A 6,114-nucleotide genomic window follows, 5' to 3' on the forward strand; every position below is an offset into this window, starting at 1 on the left:
ACTGTTGGTGGGTTACTACCTGCTGTAAATCTTGTCAGAAATTAGCAGATTCACTACAGTCGAAACAACTGCCGATTTGACCACTAATGCAACAAGTTTGAGAAAAATGGTATCATATAATGAAATCTTTCCCTACTTCTCTGCTTTTCAAATCCACAATCGATTTCAAAATCGTATCAACCAATCTGTAAGTAGAGCTGTTTTAGAAAGACACTGTTGGTGGGTTACTACCTGCTGTAAATCTTGTCAGAAGTTAGCAGATTCACTACATTAAAAACAACTGCCGATTTGACAACTAACGTAACAAGTTTGAGAAAAATGGTATCATATAATGAAATCCTCCCCTACTTCTCTGCTTTTTCAAATCCAAAATCGGATTTTGAAATCATATCAACCAATCTGTAACTAGAGCTGTTTTTGAAAGAAACTGTTGGTGGGTTACTACCTGCTGTAAATCTTGTCAGAAGTTAGCAGATTCACTACATTAAAAACAACTGCTGATTTGACCACTAACGCAACAAGTTTGAGAAAAATGGTATCATATGATAAAATCTTCCCCTACTTCTCTGCTTTTCAAATCCACAATCGATTTCAAAATCGTATCTACCAATTTGTATCTAGAGTTGTTTTAGATAGAAACTGTTGGTGGGTTACTACCTGCTGTTAATCTTGTCAGAAGTTAGCAGATTCACTACAGTCGAAACAACTGCCGATTTGACCACTAATGCAACAAGTTTGAGAAAAATTGTATCATATAATTAAATCTTCCCTTACTTCTCTGCTTTTCAAATCCACAATCGGAATTTGAAATCGTATTAGCCAATCTGTAAGTAGCGCTGTTTTAGAAATAAACTGTTGGTGGGTTACTACCTGCTGTAAATCTTGTCAGAAGTTAGCAGATTCACTACATTAAAAACAACTGCCGATTTGACCACTAACGCAACAAGTTTGAGAAAAATGGTATCATATAATGAAATCCTCCCCTACTTCTCTGCTTTTCAAATCCACAATCGATTTCAAAATCGTATCAACCAATCTGTAACTAGAGTTGTTTTAAAAAGACACTGTTGGTGGGTTACTACCTGCTGTAAATCTTGTCAGAAATTAGCAGATTCACTACAGTCGAAACAACTGCCGATTTGACCACTAATGCAACAAGTTTGAGAAAAATGGTATCATATAATGAAATCTTTCCCTACTTCTCTGCTTTTCAAATCCACAATCGATTTCAAAATCGTATCAACCAATCTGTAAGTAGAGCTGTTTTAGAAAGACACTGTTGGTGGGTTACTACCTGCTGTAAATCTTGTCAGAAGTTAGCAGATTCACTAAATTCGAAACAACTGCAGATTTGACCACTAACGCAACAAGTTTGAGAAAAATGATAGCATATAATGAAATCTTCCCCTACTTCTCTGCTTTTCAAATCCACAATCGATTTCAAAATCGTATCAACCAATCTGTAACTAGAGCTGCTTAGAAAGACACTGTTGGTGGGTTACTACCTGCTGTAAATCTTGTCAGAAATTAGCAGATTCACTACATTCCAAACAACTTCCGATTTGACCACTAATGCAACAATTTAGAGAGAAATGGTATCATATAATGAAATCTTCCCCTACTTCTCTGCTTTTTCAAATCCACAATCGGATTTGAAACATATCAACCAATCTGTAACTAGAGCTGTTTTAGAAAGACACTGTTGGTGGGTTACTACCTGATTTCAAAATCGTATCAACCAATCTGTAACTAGAGCTGTTTTAGAAAGACACTGTTGGTGGGTTACTACCTGCTGTAAATCTTGTCAGAAGTTAGCAGATTCACTACATTCCAAACAACTGCTGATTTGACCACTAATGCAACACGTTTGAGAAACAATGGTGTCATATAATGAAATCCTCTCCTACTTCTCTGCTTTTCAAATCCACAATCGATTTCAAAATCGTATCAACCAATCTGTAACTAGAGCTGTTTTAGAAAGAAACTGTTGGTGGGTTACTATCTGCTGTAAATCTTGTCAGAAGTTAGCAGAATCACTACATTCAAAACAACTGCAGATTTGACCACTAACGCAACAAGTTTGAGAAAAATGCTATCATATAATGAAATCTTCCCCTACTTCTCTGCTTTTCAAATCCACAATCGGAATTTCGAAATCGTATCAGCCAATCTGTAAGTAGCGCTGTTTTAGATAGAAACTGTTGGTGGGTTACTACCTGCTGTAAATCTTGTCAGAAGTTAGCAGATTCACTACATTGAAAACAACTGCCGATTTGACCACTAATGCAACAAGTTTGAGAAAAATGGTATCATATAATGAAATCCTCCCCTACTTCTTTGCTTTTCAAATCCACAATCGGATTCGAAATCGTGTTAGCCAATCTGTAACTAGAGATGTTTTTGAAATAAACTGTTGGTGGGTTACTACCTGCTGTAAATCTTGTCAGAAGTTAGCAGATTCACTACATTAAAAACAACTGCCGATTTGACCACTAACGCAACAAGTTTGAGAAAAATGGTATCATATAATGAAATCCTCCCCTACTTCTCTGCTTTTCAAATCCACAATCGATTTCAAAATCGTATCAACCAATCTGTAACTAGAGTTGTTTTAGAAAGACACTGTTGGTGGGTTACTACCTGCTGTAAATCTTGTCAGAAATTAGCAGATTCACTACATTCCAAACAACTGCCGATTTGACCACTAACGCAACAAGTTTGAGAAAAATGGTATCATATAATGAAATCTTTCCCTACTTCTCTGCTTTTCAAATCCACAATCGATTTCAAAATCGTATCAACCAATCTGTAACTAGAGTTGTTTTAAAAAGACACTGTTGGTGGGTTACTACCTGCTGTAAATCTTGTCAGAAATTAGCAGATTCACTACATTGAAAACAACTGCCGATTTGACCACTAATGCAACAAGTTTGAGAAAAATGGTATCATATAATGAAATCTTCCCCTACTTCTCTGCTTTTCAAATCCACAATCGGATTTGAAATTGTGTTAGCCAATCTGTAACTAGAGCTGTTTTAGAAATAAACTGTTGGTGGGTTACTACCTGCTGTAAATCTTGTCAGAAGTTAGCAGATTCACTACATTAAAAACAACTGCCGATTTGACCACTAACGCAACAAGTTTGAGAAAAATGGTATCATATAATGAAATCTTCCCCTACTTCTCTGCTTTTCAAATCCACAATCGATTTCAAAATCGTATCAACCAATCTGTAACTAGAGTTGTTTTAAAAAGACACTGTTGGTGGGTTACTACCTGCTGTAAATCTTGTCAGAAGTTAGCAGATTCACTACATTCGAAACAACTGCCGATTTGACCACTAACGCAACAAGTTTGAGAAAAATGGTATCATATAATGAAATCTTCCCCTACTTCTCTGCTTTTCAAATCCACAATCGGATTTGAAATCGTATTAGCCAATCTGTAAGTAGCGCTGTTTTAGAAATAAACTGTTGGTGGGTTACTACCTGCTGTAAATCTTGTCAGAAGTTAGCAGATTCACTACATTAAAAACAACTGCCGATTTGACCACTAACGCAACAAGTTTGAGAAAAATGGTATCATATAATGAAATCTTCCCCTACTTCTATGCTTTTAAAATCCACAATCGATTTCAAAATCGTATCAACCAATCTGTAACTAGAGTTGTTTTAAAAAGACACTGTTGGTGGGTTACTACCTGCTCTAAAAATTGTCAGAAATTAACAGATTCACTACAGTCGAAACAACTGCCGATTTGACCACTAATGCAACAAGTTTGAGAAAAATGGTATCATATAATTAAATCTTCCCTTACTTCTCTGCTTTTCAAATCCACAATCGGATTTGAAATCGTATTAGCCAATCTGTAAGTAGCGCTGTTTTAGAAATAAACTGTTGGTGGGTTACTACCTGCTGTAAATCTTGTCAGAAGTTAGCAGATTCACTACATTAAAAACAACTGCCGATTTGACCACTAACGCAACTACTTCTCTGCTTTTCAAATCCACAATCGATTTCAAAATCGTATCAACCAATCTGTAACTAGAGCTGCTTAGAAAGACACTGTTGGTGGGTTACTACCTGCTGTAAATCTTGTCAGAAATTAGCAGATTCACTACAGTCGAAACAACTGCCGATTTGACCACTAACGCAACAAGTTTGAGAAAAATGATAGCATATAATGAAATCTTCCCCTACTTCTCTGCTTTTCAAATCCACAATCGATTTCAAAATCGTATCAACCAATCTGTAACTAGAGCTGTTTTAGAAGACACTGTTGGTGGGTTACTATCTGCTGTAGATCTTGTGAGAAATTAGCAGATTCACTACATTCCAAACAACTGCCGATTTGACCACTAATGCAACAAGTTTGAGAAAAATGGTATCATATAATGAAATCTTCCCCTACTTCTCTGCTTTTTCAAATCCACAATCGGATTTGAAATAAAATAAACCAATCTGTAACTAGAGCTGTTTTAGAAAGACACTGTTGGTTGGTTACTACCTGATTTCAAAATCGTATCAACCAATCTGTAACTAGAGCTTTTTTAGAAAGACACTGTTGGTGGGTTACTATCTGCTGTAAATCTTGTCAGAAGTTAGCAGATTCACTTAATTCCAAAAAACTGCCGATTTGACCACTAATGCAACACGTTTGAGAAAAATGGTATCATATAATTAAATCTTCCCTTACTTCTCTGCTTTTCAAATCCACAATCGATTTTAAAATCGTATCAACCAATCTGTAACTAGAGCTGTTTTAGAAAGAATTTGTTGGTGGGTTACTATCTGCTGTAAATCTTGTCAGAAATTAGCAGAATCACTACATTAAAAACAACTGCAAATTTGACCACTAACGCAACAAGTTTGAGAAAAATGCTATCATATAATGAAATCTTCCCCTACTCTTCTGCTTTTCAAATCCACAATCGGAATTTGAAATCGTATTAGCCAATCTGTAACTAGAGCTGTTTTAGAAATAAACTGTTGGTGGGTTACTACCTGCTGTAAATCTTGTCAGAAGTTAGCAGATTCACTACATTGAAAACAACTGCCGATTTGACCACTAATGCAACAAGTTTGAGAAAAATGCTATCATATAATGAAATCTTCCCCTACTCTTCTGCTTTTCAAATCCACAATCGGATTTGAAATCGTATCAACCAATCTGTATCTAGAGTTGTTTTAGATAGACACTGTTGGTGGGTTACTACCTGCTGTTAATCTTGTCAGAAGTTAGCAGATTCACTACATTTAAAACAACTGCCAATTTGACCACTAACGCAACAATTTAGAGAAAAATCATATCATATAATTAAATATTCCTCTACTTCTCTGCTTTTCAAATCGACAATCGGATTTGAAATCGTGTTAGCCAATCTGTAACTAGAGCTGTTTTTGAAATAAACTGTTGGTGGGTTACTACCTGCTGTAAATCTTGTCAGAAGTTAGCAGATTCACTACATTAAAAACAACTGCCGATTTGACCACTAACGCAACAAGTTTGAGAAAAAAGGTATCATATAATGAAATATTCCCCTACTTCTCTACTTTTCAAATCCACAATCGGAATTTGAAATCGTATTAGCCAATCTGTAAGTAGCGCTGTTTTAGAAATAAACTGTTGGTGGGTTACTACCTGCTGTAAATCTTGTCAGAAGTTAGCAGATTCACTACATTAAAAACAACTGCCGATTTGACCACTAACGCAACAAGTTTGAGAAAAATGGTATCATATAATGAAATCCTCCCCTACTTCTTTGCTTTTCAAATCCACAATCGGATTCGAAATCGTGTTAGCCAATCTGTAACTAGAGCTGTTTTCGAAATAAACTGTTGGTGGGTTACTACCTGCTGTAAATCTTGTCAGAAGTTAGCAGATTCACTAAATTAAAAACAACTGCTGATTTGACCACTAACGCAACAAGTTTGAGAAAAATGGTATCATATGATAAAATCTTCCCCTACTTCTCTGCTTTTCAAATCCACAATCGATTTCAAAATCGTATCAACCAATCTGTAACTAGAGTTGTTTTAGAAAGACACTGTTTGTGGGTTACTACCTGCTGTAAATCTTGTCAGATATTAGCAGATTCACTACATTCCAAACAA

Source organism: Coregonus clupeaformis, chromosome 17 (genome assembly GCF_020615455.1).
Source record: "Coregonus clupeaformis isolate EN_2021a chromosome 17, ASM2061545v1, whole genome shotgun sequence".
NCBI lineage: Eukaryota > Metazoa > Chordata > Actinopteri > Salmoniformes > Salmonidae > Coregonus > Coregonus clupeaformis.